The sequence below is a fragment of the Varanus komodoensis genome, unplaced genomic scaffold (genome assembly GCF_004798865.1).
Source record: "Varanus komodoensis strain SLA01 unplaced genomic scaffold, ASM479886v1 scaffold1, whole genome shotgun sequence".
NCBI lineage: Eukaryota > Metazoa > Chordata > Lepidosauria > Squamata > Varanidae > Varanus > Varanus komodoensis.
Genome location: NW_025335268.1, coordinates 38,909,556 through 38,925,181, shown reverse-complemented (window position 1 = coordinate 38,925,181; position 15,626 = coordinate 38,909,556). Strand labels below are relative to the sequence as shown.

At 45.3% G+C, this 15,626-nt stretch overlaps 1 protein-coding gene across 1 annotated transcript in view; it reads left to right on the top strand.

Annotated features, from left to right (window-relative positions):
- Positions 1-4,449: 4,449 nt before the first annotated feature.
- PLEKHG1 (pleckstrin homology and RhoGEF domain containing G1) overlaps positions 4,450-15,626 on the top strand; it is a 139,382-nt gene continuing 128,205 nt past the window's right edge. Inside the window, exon 1 of the mRNA XM_044422818.1 lies at positions 4,450-4,686. The gene's annotated coding sequence lies outside the window, so the exon portion shown is untranslated. The remainder of the gene's footprint in view (positions 4,687-15,626) is intronic.

Sequence of the window (15,626 nt, the reverse complement as noted above, 5' to 3'; positions counted from 1 at the left end):
AATTAAGTTAATAAATGAACAACAAAAGGGCAACAGTACATTTTCTCTACTGATTGAAAGACATTTGTATGTGTGCAACCATGTACATAGAGGCCGGAAGCCTTCACAACTGACCAGCGTGAGCTTTTGCACATTCAATACCCATGAAATCTACCTGAAGGGGGACACGTGTTGTGAAAAGCCCATTGTAGTTCGCAACCATTGGTACTTATTGTGGTAGGGCAACCATGGTAAGAACCAGCGGTCTGAAGAAGGGTTGGCTTGACCCTAGCTGGGTTGTTGTATTGTCTGAGACAGACTGATATGGCCCATCATAAGTCAAGCCCGGGAATGAACAAACTACTGGACAAAAGCAGCAAGCTCTCCTTACCATTTGTCCAAGCGGTTAGGCAGTGAGCATGGCCAACACCTGCCCCCGAGCAGCACTTGGTGGAGGCTATGAGAAGCTTCCCCCAGACTTACGACTGGTAGCACAGAAGATGATTTCCAGTTCCCACCAACCCTATCAGCCATTCTGGGCCAGCGATGGTGGCAGGGAAGAGCTACTGCCACTGGCCATATGAGCCCTGTTGACAGCTGTCCCTCGAGTGCCCAAATGGTGCGGGGGCTTTCAGAAGCCCTCCTGACCCCTGCTGCCAGCCTTTGTCCTGAACCTCAGTATGGTGACATGCAGCAAAGGTCGCTGTTGGTGACGGTGTTGGTGTACAGTGGAGGTCCCACCACAGGGGTTCGCCAAGTCTCCTCAAGAGCTGGCAGCAGGGACCACCTCTTCTCCTCCATGCAGAGTCCCAACAGTGGTGGGGCACCATCCCTTCCAACAGCTGGAGTGGCCTCAGGCTGGTGTCAGGGTCTACTCTGAACCACCAGTGCAAGTTGAAAGGGCTCACATCAGTGGCACAGAGCAGAGATCAAACTGGTTGGCCTGGAAGTCCACTAGTCCAGTCCTGGCTCCAGGTGGATCCCATTACACTTCAGGGAAGAAGCCCTACTTGTGCACCAGGAATGAAGAATAAAAGTTTGTATTTAATTCAGTATTTGTCCCTGCTGTGCAAACAGAGCTTCTTTTCTGAAGTGGAATGGAGTCACTGGAGGGAGGTAGCTGCCTTCTGCACATTGCCCGAGCCTCGGCGGGAAGTTGCTGCCTTTCCTTGGGCTCCAGGGAACAAGCCATATTTGCGCAATGGCGACACATAAGAAATAATTACTTTTTGCCCCCATCTGCATGAAAGAGCAACACTGGGAGGGCAACTTTCACTCTTTAGCAAGCGATACCTATATGTATCTGTTAGCATCTTGATTCATGTGTTCCAGGAATAATTCCTGGCAGGAAAACTAAAAGAATGGCTGATCTCCAGGAAAAATAATAATTCTGGTTCAAACAAGGGTCAAAGAAGAATTCCAGAGAATGCCTAAAGAAACCTCACATATTTGTGCCTCTGAAGCTAAAAAGTGCTGATACTGCAAAATATAAATTATGTTCCATACAGCAAAAGACATAAAAGTGGACATTTATTTTGTATTATTTGTTTCTACCCCAACTTCAAGGCAAGCTCTCACAAAGAGGCTTACATTGAAAGAGTTATTAACAAAACTACTGAAAATGCTACAATTGCCCAATCCTAACATTAGTATCCAGTACAGCACAGTTTTTCTTCCTCCTGCTGCAATTATAGACATCCTGCCACTAGTTTTAGTGGTGACTGGTTAAGTGATGAATGAATGGACATTTTCCTCAGAGTGGGTGGTCTGGTTGCTACTGCTGATGGTGATTTAAAAATTGAAGAGATTTGGCATTGCTTTTGATTGCTGACAGATGACAAGATTGAGTATTTCCATGCTCTGCTGAGAACTTTTAGGGCTGTGGATGTAAGTTCAGCTTCTTAATGCTAGCCTTAACTTCTTTGCCTGACTGTGGGCTCAGCAGATTGTACCATAACAGGAAGGGGATTGTTGGGAGCCCCTGACAAGTATGCTCTGTTGACAAATTTATTTCTTTTTGTTTGCTGTTACCAACAGCTTCTAATATATTGTGGAAGCATCTTCCAGTGTCCTTTACCTGAAGGATGGGACACCTGTGGTCCTTCCAATGTTACTGTATTACAACCCCTAGCATCCCTCACAATTGGCCATGTTGGTCATATCTCCAGGAAAATCTGGAGATCCTCACATGCCATTCTCTATTTCACCTAGATAAAAGCTTTTTCATCTAAGTATATCAATATTTCCTGTGTTTGTCAATATTAGCACTTCTGATAAATTTTTGCAAATATATTTTTCAAATTAGGCACAACGTGATTTGTTCAGGGTAATTATCAGCTGTATTTTTCTGCAAGACTTTCATAGAATAGTAGAGTTGTGCCATTAATGATGTCTTGTTTTCTTTCAGTTTGGAAAACAGAAGAAAATGTATCAATTTAAATTTTCAGATGAGACTTGCCTAGCAAATTTACTCCTGGGAGCATCATTCAGTGTTAACCCTTTCTAGCTTTGTGGTAAATTTTGGGCAACCCTTTGCCAGGTTCAGTTTACCAAAGGCAAGGCCATCTGATGCAACTGAGCATTCTTTGGGTAACACAGATTTGTGGAAGCAGATTCCCAGGCCTTTAGTATATATTTTATTCAATACGACAGTGTGCACCTTTTGCCATGGCTGTCTCATATTCCTTCATAGTCCATAATGCCATGGGAACCTATTGCAGTACAATTTGAGTTTCCTAAAGAACATGGATAACTGTTCTGCTCTATTAGTAAAACATGCACATTTCAGGCAAGGAGGGGAATCTAAAATCCACAGTTATGCAAAATCTACTTTATTAGGACCAATCAGAATCTTGCAAAAGATTGTGCAAGCTCTTAACTTTCCCAGCTCTCTTCATCAGACTAGGCTGTATAAGATGCAGGAGAGACCAAGTTCAAAAACTTCTGCCAGATCTTGAGGCCATAAAGTTTAGTTTAGGCTCTTTTCAAAATAGTAATTGTAGATGGAATAGGTAAGCACCTTGCATTCTAGGACAAAGAAGAAAAGCTGACCACCATTTCTGAAAACATAAAAACATGAAGAAATAACATAGTTTGCAGTGGATAGTAGGGCTTAATCTCCCACCCACACAGGGCTGTTACTTGTCCCAGTCTATACTTCTGAGCCAAGAAACTCCTGCAACATTCCAGCTCACTCACAAGGCATTTTGGGAACAGCTTCCTGGTTGACTATGTGAGCTCCTGCCTGGTGGTGAAAGGATAGAGAAGTTTAATTGCATTTGCCCTATAACTTTTGGCAACAGGAACCAAGGTGATGCAGAACATCACCTTTGTGGCCATCTGCACCTTACACACTCTCTTGTGTGTGAGACACAAGGGCATGGACAACTAACAATAAACATAGTCAGGATACTGTGTGGCTGCTTTTGCAAAGCTGGTTGCCATGTCTCTTCTGTCAGTGTTCCTGTGCCTTCCACATCTGTTGCAGAACTGACATCCATTCAACAGGCTCAGCTTTCCCATCACCTCTGGGAAAAGGCACAGCTGTTGCTTGTTTTTTGTCTGTTATTCAGACAAGGGTGGTAACAATCACATTGTAAAGAGACCTGCAGGTGCGATTTGAACAGGAGCGCAATGTGATGGCGTAGCTTGGGTAGGACTCTGGGGCCAAAGACCATGAACCCCACCCCCCAGCTCCAATGGTTCAGCCAGGAAGCAGCAGGTGAAAGGGCATCAAAAGCAACTTCCATTTCATTCTTGTAGCCATGAATGAAGGCTGGGATCTTATGTCTGTGGTATGACTGGCTCAGGTATGCTGGAGTTGAAAGACTTGTCTTAAAAGGCATAGGATTACAACCGGTGACTTTAAGAAGCAAAAATGCAGGGACTGAGTGTAGCAGCATTTGAAACCAGGGCTGGCCAACAGGTTTTGTGGTTCCTGTTCTAACACAGAATCCATGGTAAAGTCCGGAATAGCAGACCAGGAGAGAAAAGTTAGCGATCTGCTTCACTATGGAACTATAACGCATAGAAGGCCTAAAGGGTCCCCCGTAAGACCATCAAGACCAGAGGCGAACATTACCCAGCTGATGAGACGCACTTTGGCTGGAAGCCGGAAAAATTCTAGGGAAACTGTTTTTCGCGTTCCTGGCAAGAAGCATAGTAGGAGCGCCTACTCAAGTGAAGAGCTGGGAAACCTGAGGGTCCCCACTCCCGAAGCGCCCGCTGCATGTATAAACGGTAGCCGGGCGTGGAGGCTGCAATTTGCCCTCCTGCCGGCGTCGCCTCCACAGACAAGGCCAAGTGCTCCACCCTCCCGCCCGTCTCCTCCCCGCCCCCGCCCGCCGGGGACTCCAGCTGCAGCCGGCGGCTAAGCCAGGCCTCCCCGAGGAGGGGCCAACTGCGTGGAGCCGAAAGCCGCCTGCCGCAGCCGAGAGGGGGGTTTTCCAAGCAGCCGCACCAGCGGCTCCGGCGAGCTTTCCTCGCGGGCGAGAGCGGGGAGGAGGAGGCTGCTTGCTTGCTGCCGCCGCCCCGAAGTGCACCGACGGCGCTTCCCGAACGGTCGCTGCAGGAGCTCCGCCGCCCCCGAGCTTCTTCGAATGAATTAAGGAGCGGGAGCCTCGCGCCGGCTGCTCCGCGCCGCGGCTGGATTTACTCCGCAAAGGACGCCCGGCTCGGGATCGCTGGAGCTGCCGCCAGTCCCGCCCAGTAAGAGCCGCCGCTTTGCGCGTCCCGGGCGAGAGGCTGGGGGAGACCCGCTGCGGCGGAGCGCCGTCCGCTAGCGCAGAGCCGTGGAGCGCCTTCCGGGGGGGGGGGGGGGGGGGGGCGGGGGGGGGGGGGGGGGGGCCCCGGGGGCGGGGGGGGGGGGGGCCCCCCGGGGGGGGGGGGGGCGGACGGACGGACGGCAGGACGGGGGCTATCGGGGCCACCTGGCTCTCCCTTGTCCCCCACCCCCGTTGGGCTCCTCTCGGGGGGAGGGAGGGCGCTTCGTTGTCGTTAGAGACGCTGGCCCCATGGTTTCCTCCGTCGGGGATACGAGTCATTGTTCCTGCTGCTCCTTTGAATAGGGAAGCGGGGGGAAAGAACGCGCGTTGCGTGAGGAAGGGGGCCGGGCGCGGGTTGGCCAGAGGAGGCGAAGTAGCAGGACTAAGGGACGGAGCGGGAGGCTTGCGCCGGCGAACAAGCAAAGTTTCGGCGGGGGCAGAGCGGCGGCCGGGCGCTGCTCTCCACACACCTGGGAGCGCTTCCCGTGCAGCGTCCCTTCCCGGAGCAGGAGCCGCGCTTTTCTCTTGCTTCTTCACACGGTTCGCTCTTCCTTTACATCGGCAACAGCATCCCCGGTACCTTGGCAGTCAGTCTCCGTGCAGCTCCGGGTCTCACCCGCTGGGAAACACTAAAGGGGCAACGCTGCACACGCCCAGGAAAAGCGCAGCAGGCAGAAACAAAACGCGAGCTGGGCTCGCAAAATGCCCACGGTGGCCTTATCTTTTGTTACCTGGAGAGACTTGGCAACCGGCTCTGTGCAGCAGAGGCGGCAGCGGAGTTTCTTTTTCAAAGTTCTCGCAGCGTGGCGTCCGCCTGTGTATTTAAAGGATCCGCGACCAACTCTTTTGCGTGCTGTGGGGGTTTTATAGAAAGCATTTATTTTGGTCTTCTCTTGCTGGGGCTCCTGCGCAAAGCTGTCCGTGAAGGCTGCGCTCGTGGTCATTTTTGTGTGTGAGTAGGCTGAAAGGCTGCAAGTTAGCGGTAGCTAGTTGAAGCCAACACTCGTGGCTAAATAGGCGGACAGGTGTGCATTCCTGACACATGACTGCTTACATGCAGGCGTGTTTTATCTGTGCATGTCCGTAGGTTGAATGCCATAAGTGAAATAGCTGCATGAGGGGGAATACTGGGTGATACTGAAGCAATGGATTGGATCTGGACTTTAGTTACCTGTAACTTGTCCCATTGATTTCACCGGGGCTACGCAGAGCATGACTAAAGGTGCAACCCTATATATGTTTAGACCGGAAAAAGTCCTACAACTTCCAGCATTCCTCAGGCAGCATGGAAGTTGTACAACTTTTTTTTTGCTCTAAACATGCGCAGGAGTGCAACTGAAGCCTGGATCCAGCTATGTGTTTAAAAGAGACGAATGGTATATTTTTCATGGCTGCTCTTTCTCAAGGCTCTTACTGGAATTCCACCCCCCACTCTGTATTATATAGTCGTCTGTGTCAGTGGCATGGGAAGTAGATACTTGGCCGTACGCAACATCGCAGAGATTTGTTATCTGAGGAGCCAGACATGCTGCTACTTAAACAATACTGGCCCTCTTCTTGAAAGTAACTGCTCTGCCAGGTGATATGGATACAACTCCTCTGATTTCAACTCTGTAAAGCTCCTAGCTGGGAGACTCTTTATAAAGCTTGCTTCAATAAACTCTAACCGGGTTGGTACTTTTAGCTTCTGATGAGCCATAAATTTGTCTGCATTGCATAGCCTACTGCCTTCCTCATTTATCTTTTGCTAGATGAGTTTAAAAACATCTGTTGTAAGAGCTGTGTTCCAAATAAAGCATAGATAATTGTGCCACAACCACACAAATAATAATAAAAGAATAATTATGTTGGTGAGAAATGAGTTAGGAACAGCTCCCCCCCCCTTTTTTTTTAACATCTAAGGACTCGATCCTGTGCTGGCTGGGAAATGCTAGATGTTGTAGGAGCCGGTGTAGTAGGAAGAGTGCTGGACTGAGAGTTGGGAGAGCCAGGTTCTAGTTCTCACTTAGCCCTGAAACTCACTGTATGACTAGGCTGGTCACAGATTCTTATCCTACCTGCTTCAAAGGATTGTGAGGACAAAAACAGACAGGATGAGGGATGTGTTTGCCTCTTTGGGTTTCTTGAATAATACTGTATGTATTAATAATTTCAATTTATATGCTGCTACAATAGCCTACAATTGGAATGTTAATAAATAGGACTTTTTCTGCTTAAACATGTATAGATTGCATTCTGAACAACTTTGTGATCCTATTCAGTACCATTTTGAGTTCGGCTCCATAAAGTGGAACTGCTCAGCCTTATAAAGTTTTGCTCTGAAACTACAACCAAGACCTGGTGCTTATCCCGAGAAGTACTGCAAATTAAGGAAGGAAACTATATTGGTCACCTACTAGCCTTCTAGCTTCATGACTGTTGCTCTGTCTAGGGATGCCCTTGTGCTTTGAATTGTTGCATGGAAATGAGAGACCAGATGGCTTTTCAGGGATGGGGAAGCAGCAGAAGTTGAATTTCTGGGAACCCGATCCTTTAAAAGCTCTGGATTAGGGCTAGTAGAGGAGATCTCAACCCTAGTTGCTCCAGGAGAAGTTTCTGTCATTCCAGCTGTCACTTATGCTTTTTAAATGAAATTGTTGTTTAGGAGGAATTAATACCAGAATGGCAAAGGTTAAGACCTTGGTAGTCTCATTCCTCATATTCCTCCACAGCAGTTAAACACATTGTCCCACTGTTGATTTGAGAGAAGCAGTTTTTAGATGGCACCTTCTTTCTATTCCCAGCCTTAACTTGCAGGAAGCAGATATCCTGATTTGCTTGTCTACAACTCTTGTCATTAAAGACAATATATACCAATTATTATACAAATAATTTTACATAGCACTTTCCAAGAATTATCTTTCATTCTTCTAGTACAGTGATGGCGAACCTTTTAGAGACCAAATGCCCAAACTGCAACCCAGAACCCACTTATTAATCACAAAGTGCCAACCCTGCAATAAAACCTGAATACTGAGGTTTTAGTTTAGAAAAAAGCAACTCAAACATTAACATCTTTTGTCTTAAAAGAAAAACACAGTAACAGAGAGAAGGAGCCATGTCCACGTTCAGTGTCCCCAAGTTGGGGGACGCTGGTCTTGCTTGCACCCGGTCGTGCACATTCCCTCCCTCCCTCCCTCTTCACCCCCAAACCAGCCACTGGAGCTTCAGTAGTGCTTGAAAGTTTACTGGAAGGGAGAAAGACGTAAACTAGAGCTGAGGAGAGGCTGTCGCTGATCCCTTCCACGCTTCCATTGGGATCTTCCCTGAGGTGCCCTCACAGCACTGCCAAGCCTTGGTGAGTGGAGTTGGGTGAGGAGGGGGGTCCCCGCCACACGCCCACTCCTCTCGCTGTGCAGCCGTTTCAGCCTCCACTTTTCCTCATTTCGGCCTCCTTCCCCAGGAAGCGCCATATCGATCCTGGCCGCCCTTGCTCTCCTCCTGCTCACTCCAGCTGCTGCTGCTCCACTGCCTCGACCCCATCGCCTGCTCCCTTCGCCTAGCTTCACCCCCACCCCCTGCAGCCACTGGCGCAGGAGCCCAGCCTGGGAGCAGGCAGGTGGGTGCGTGGCTGCCTGGCTGGGCCTGCAGCTACCAAGTCGGCAGGGTCCCGTCACTGTGCTAGGAGGGCGGCTACTCACATGCTGCGGACCGGGAGGAGGAAGAGGAGGCAGGAGAAGGGCGCTGTTGCCAGCGCTCAGCACTCCTGCTTGCCCGCTCCCAGGCTGGCGCACCTGCCACGGCTGTTGTGCCTGCCTCTGGCCCCCTTTTGATGCCGCCACTTGTGGCACGTCACGGCTAATGAGTGACGTCATTGCCTGGTGCTGTCACTCTTTCCGAATATATGCATGGCAATGCTGGGGTGACTTGGCTCACGTGCCAACAGAGGGCTCTTCGTACCCACTGTGGCACGTGTGCCATAGCTTCACCGTCACTGTTCTAGTCCATGAGAGGGTGGTTTGCGATGTATCTCTGGAGCATGGAAAATGGGAGTTGTGGAGGGAAAAATCGACTTCTCACCCACAAGGTAAACTGTTACGGCAGGTGTTGGACGTACCTTGCGGGATGCAGGCACTATGGGATGATAGTTTATTCTGCTAAGTGGGGACCTCAATGTTTGAGTGAGCTGAGAGCTGCTTGGTCTGTGGGTCAGTTGAACTTGCCCATGAACTTACTGGCTCTGTAGACAAGCTGGTATCTATCTTTTTTATCTCCAGCCTCACCTGTATGTGGGATGATAATACAGAATAATCTTTGCAGGAATTTTTGTGAAAATAGTCCAAGTCAAGAGGCTTGGCTGCTGGAAAGAGACTCCCTTCTTCTCTCTGTTCTGATAGCCTCCATCACCTCTTCCTTCAAGATGTATATATTTTGCTGTGACGTTAAAACAGGAAAGACTCTCAGGAGTTTGGGCAAGACTGTAGTGGGACTGCTGACCAGTTACAGACATTTCAACTGGTATTCCAGTAGCGATTTGGCATTCAACCACAGCAGATGTGCTTTCTACATGATGACTGGATTCCACATCAGATAAACTGTTGGGGTTAAGGCAAAGGGGTAAGGCAAAAATATTGAAAATCCTAATCTATTGTACATTAAAATACTTATAGCTAGTAAGAAAGCCTTCGGAGAGGCATTCAACCTCTCTGAATAGGGGAGGGTGACTGCAAAAGCTGGAGAGGCACCAAATGATTGTCACTCAGGGAGAGAGATCAGAGCACGAGAATGGCTGGCTCAAGAACCCTGGAAGATCACACTGGAGCATCTTCAGGCTCCAGTGTAGCCTTCTGGGCATGTCCCATCAGCCACTATGGTTTGCATTAACCATAATGGATCCACTTTGGAAGTCATAGTAAACATAGTTCTGTAAATCAGGACATATGAACAAACTGGAGCATACTAGGGAAGTGACAGTGAAACTTGTTCATGATCGCCAGTTAGTGGTTATGGCTGTGAAGTCTGCACTGGATTAATGTATGTGGCTTGTTTAATTATTTTAAACTAACATTTAACTATTTATTTTAAAACTAACATTTTAAACTTAGTTTAAATTAAATCCTATTTTAAACTGTTGGGAAACAGGATGTAATGGCAGTATCTTATGCATGTTTGGACAGAAAAAAGTCCTATAACTCAAAAAGTAGAGATCTGTTCAGCTGATAGAACAGTCAAACCAGGTTTGAAATAACAGTCAGGGCATTTAACACAGTCATAGAGGTATGAATGAGATGTGAAAGTAAAAGCAAAAGAATTGAAAATTTGCAGGAAGTGTGTTTGTAAATAGAAAACTCCACAATCACAAAACTTCACAAAAATGAAAAGACTAGACCTGAAGTGATGATCGATGCTAATTGATCCCAGTCTACCTATTTTTTGCTTTTGTTGAATGCTGAGCCTGTAACTTTATATCCACTTCTAGGAATGATGCCCATTGAATTTGAACTTCCTTCTGAGCAGATACAAATAGAATGGCACAGTAACAGTATATAAGAAGCATAATTTCGGTTACTACCATTGCATCTTATTATTCAGCCAGCAACCTAAGCAGCCTGCATTCCTCAGTGATCATTTTTATTTGGTGTATTGGATATGTTTTGCATCTGAGTGGTAGTGTAATGTATGACTACCATTTATCCTTGTTATTGAAGACTGCACGTTCTGAGATTGAGTGCAAGATTATTCCTTTGGCTCCCAGCTTCTTGTATGGTGGCCTGTTTTCAACAACCCAGAGTAGCAGTAGTTCAGCTGAGTGATAACTCAGCTAGTTCTAGAGACACAGCTTCTGCAAACATGTCTGTTTCACTTGGGGATGCCACTTTGCCCGAGGCTTGGCTTTGGTCTCCTGCCAAAGCATGCTGGTGATAGCAGGGCTCACTAAGTAGGGGCAGTCTCATCTGTGATCTAAGGTAAACAAGGGGGTCCTCTCCTTTTCTCCTCCCTGAGCTCCTGGGAGCCACTTAATTGCAGGGCATAAGTTGGGAAGGGGTGGTGGCACGGAAGTACAAACATTGTAGAATCCGTCTATGCTTCATGGTTTATCAGAAACCTTTGCTTCTCTTGTCTGCTCATAGATGGAATCAGATTTTGTGCAAATCTGTACAAATGTGCACTCTCAAATGTTCAAATCCCTGAAAAATACATATTTCCACACATTATTTATTTAAAACACTTATATGCCATTCTTTACGACAATCATTAGCACATTAGCAATGTGCAGTTTGAAATTTCATATTCCTGTGGTTAAATATGCATAACATAATGAACAATTTAAAAAAAACTTCCCCTGCTCCTGTACAGTTTGGGAAGAACTGATCCAGTGCAGAATCCATGGATTAGATTCTTAGAAATTTGAAATCATTTGAATCTGTTGCAGATTTGTTCAACATTCCTAGATGAAGATTGTGGGGTGAAGCTTTCCCAGGCCAGATTAACCCTGTTAGCTGGAGGTTCCCTTTCTTTTCCCTTTGACACACATACACAGTCCTATGTGTGCTGACTCCAGTGTACTGGGGGGAGTGTGGGGCAGGGGAGGGGGAAAGAGTTGTATAGAGTTGGACTGTTGCTTTTTTTGTGCATGCAAGAGAGGGCCGTTCCTGCAGCCTTCCCCATCTGCAGTCTCGCCCATATCCTATGCCACTCCGAAGGGCTCCTATTCCTAACAGCAGAAAACTGCAGAAGGAAGGAAAGGTGAGAAGGCCTCATTGCACTTGACCTCCATCCCATTAACAAAAGGAATGTTCCCATCCAACCCACTATCTTCAGAAAGGCCTAGTGGCTTGTTCAGCTTCTTCCCTCAAGTGCTTCTCTCTCACAGTCTTTAACTACAGTAAATAGAAACTTATGGTTATATGTGTAACAGAGCACAAAAAGTTATTGGAAGTTCACTTTTTACAGTAAAATGCCAGACATGTATTAAGATGTCTTTGTCTTAGTCTGTCCTTCCTTCTTTTCAGTGTGAGCAGCCTTTACTGATTAAGACGTGTGGTTCAAATTTCCACAACTGCTTGTGATCCTGGCCTCCAGCTAAATTTATAATGGAATCCCCTTTGCTTATAGTAAAGTTAAATCTGGAAGGAGCAGCTTTAGGATATGTAAGTAATTGTGGTTAGAAAGAAGGCTGACTTAAAGTTTATGATTTTACCCGTTTAAATTTTCTGACATCCAGTAGTCCTACACTTATATAGCACCATGTGTTTAGATATCCTAAATGGGGAAAAAGCTACCTATTTTATATAAAAGTGTAGAAGGTATTTGGTAGTGCAAATTGTATGCATTTATAGATTTTATATCAACCTTCCCTCTTAACATAAATATTTAGTTCCTATTGATGCCTAGCACATTTTAACATTTTAAAGCTGGAAATGAACATGGAAAATTTAATCTTTGTCTTAATTTTGGGAGCCAATTCATACAACCGCAGTCCGGATTTATTTTCAGTGCTTGGTAATTCTTTTTTTGCCAGCTGAGATTTGAAAAGTGAAGGCAGTGAAACAGCTGTCATGATCTTTCACCACAAGCACAAATGCTGATTTAGCAATAGAACATAGAACTGCTTCAATTTCCATGTCCAATCAGGATTCATTAAAAAATGTAGTGTGAACCAAATGGAAATCTTAACTTCTAAAATGTTGTGACTGAATTCTTGTTAAGGAGTTTAAAACAAACCAAAGAGAACCTACAATTTGTTGTTGGGTTAACTCTGAATTTTTTAACCTATATACAATCCAGATTGTTTAGGTTCAGACATTATGTACCCATTCACCACTACCAATTTTAAGGTTAAGTAGGTTAAACAGGTTTGCATTATATGTGAAGTAGGTCAAAGTAAAGGGATTTACTTATATGAGGGAGAAATCTAGTACATGGATTGTAACTCAGAATAGTTAGCAATATGAGTTAGAATATTTCTTGGAGGGCTATGACATTCATTTTTTCTGAATGTATATATCCAGGTGTTGGTCTCCTCAAGGAGACTAAAACTTTAGCACACAAGGAATACCATGAAACCCCTCAATTACAATATCAATCTATTATATTTATCAAACATGTCTTACAACCAAAATGAATTTGGCACACGCCACCCTTGGGTGCATAGCCAGAAGCATGGCTTCTAGATCTAGGGAGGTGTTGATAACCACTCTACACGACTCTGGTATGTCTGCAACTGGAGTATTGTGTTCAGTTCAGAGCTCCACAGTACAGGAGAGAGAGAGAGAGCTAGGTTAGAATGGGTTCAGCACAGGGTCACAGGAATGGGATGACATATGAGGAGAAATTGAAGGAACTGGGTCTTTTCAGCATGGAGAGGAGAAGGGGACCTTTTAGCAACCTATAGGTATGTGAGGTGACGTCATGAGGAGGAAGGCTGTGACCTGCTCTTCCCTGCAGTGGAGGGCAGGACACATTCCAGTAGAGCAAAGCTCAAGGAACCAGGATTCAGGTTGGATGTTCAGAAGTACTTCCTGATGGTTAGGACCCCTAGGGTATGGGATGGGCTTCCAGGGGAGGTGGTTGAGGCCCCATAAGTGAGGGTGTTCAAGGAAAGATTGGACAACCACATGTTGGGGTTTACATGAATGGGGCCGGCTGGAGCTGGGGGTCAGACTGAATGGCCCAGGAGGTCCCTTCTGACTCACTTTGTTCCTATGTTTTGTCAAAATTGTTTATAGTATCTTTACACGGATTTTCATTTTTCACTCTTTTTCATTTTATATCTTTCTCTGAAGTCTATAAGGTATGTAGAAAGTACTTTAATACATAGTTCTGCTCATGGCTTTGTTTGTTTTAGGATATCTCGCCCAAACACTGCTAGAGGAAGAGTTGGCCATACCCCTTTCTTCTGAGTGGCATGGAGGAATATTGAAACAAACAAACAAAAACCTGAGACTGACTGGAACATACTAAATGAAGCTGAAATATGTGACACCCGCCTCACTGTACATGTAGAGATGGCTTTCAGTATGTGCAGCACCCCAAATAATATTGGCCTTGTGGAAGCTCCCTGTATTCCTAGCAAAAATACCCTTGGGTAATGGTATGATTTGTCTGAGGTTGTTTCATATAGAGCAGACATATATGGAGCCTACGGTTGCAGGCAGTCACTATTTTGGGCAGAGAGTGGTCTTTCTAAGCCCTGCTACCTGAAATTAAACCTGGGACCTGTGCTCTGCCATGGAGTTATGGGACCTTTAATTAGTAGTAGTGGGCCTATTTCTTCCCTAGGGCAGCAGACTGGGAGATTTGATCCCACAACCCCAGGGTCCCAGTCAAAGCAAAAACAGCATGCTTAACCCTGTAAGTAGCACTTTCCTGGCTTGGTGTAAAGGAAGTTCTTGAGAGCTGCAGCCACTCTTGACAATTAATATTTGCAAATATATATGACTGCATCTTTACATTATTGTCTTTTTGCTAACTGTAATTCAAATTTATGATTTCAGCAAAATCATAAATCAGTGCATATTTTGATCAACAGTGTTGTACTTCAAAGCTCACAACAGGCCTTGCTTCAAAGGTCCAATAGAAACCAAATGTTGGAGCAGTTTTAAGTTGGCACACTATATCCAGAAACTAAGCAAGAATGTGAACTAGTATGTCAATTTGACATACTGAAATCACATCTGTTGGGAGCAGTTTGGGTTCATAGAGTTATTGCAAAGTGGCTCTGATTCAGAGAACAAGAGATGGATTTGGGGAAGTCTTGGCTGGGTCACAGTTTAGGTAATGAAGTTAAAAGGGGGGGCAAGGGGGAGAATCGGTCTCACGTTTTAGTTTTCAAAGTATAATCCTTTTGCCATGCATGGTTCCTGCCTAGGTTGAGCACAGTACATGCCTTTGACTGATGCTGCTGCATATTCAATCCAAAGACGTGGGCAGCAATGATCTGGTACTGTGGCCTTGTTCCACTGCCACAGGCCCTGTTTTCTTCACTGAGTGCGCAGTACCTTTCTCTCTGTTATAGGAAGCAATTCGGCTTCCAACAATTGAGACAAATCCAGTTTCTGCATATCTGACAATAGAATACAGATCTTACATCTTTAGTTCTTAGAAAATTGAATTCTCAAGATGTCAAAAGGTTCTGTATTGGTTTTTCACATGTTACCAGGCAGCGTTTTGTGGAGTGTAGGGGTTAGTGGGTTGTACTGGGTTCTAGTTCCCATTGCCCCAAAAACCCTACTGGGCAAATCTGGAGCAGTCATTGACTTTCAGACTAACCCACCTCATGGGGCTGTTGGCAGGATTAAATAGTGAGGAACAGGATCACAAAGGCTGACTTGGTGCAGTATAAATGTAATGTAATAATTATAATAACTTGCACTGAAACAGACCTACTTCTGTGCCTAAATTTAGTTTCATTTTCATTAGTTTTTTTAAAAATCTAGATCTCTAGATTTTCTTTTATCTTACATTTTAAATGTTAGCATTGTTTTTCAGAATTTAGATAATATGTGCTGCCAGTTAGTGCACATCCAGAGCAATAAATGCTGTGTGTGAAATATATATAAATGTGCATTTCCAATTGTTGATGTAAATGAAATACGTTCTTGTTCAACATATTGCTATTGCTTCTCCATAAAGTCACACAGAATATTTTTCCTGTGGCCACTCAATTTTATATTAAAACTTCTTGAATGTTGGGCATCAAATAAAATCATAAGTTGTGTTCTCTGAATGAATTGCGCATATTGTCAAACTGACATATTTTTGTTCCAGTGTTAGACATTTCCTGTGTAAGTTAGAAATATTTTCAATGGAAGAAGAAAGCAGGGTGGGTAGACATACTAGGGACATATGATATATGTGGGCAGCATTAAAAAATGAAAAAGTCAACATGATGAAATGAATGTT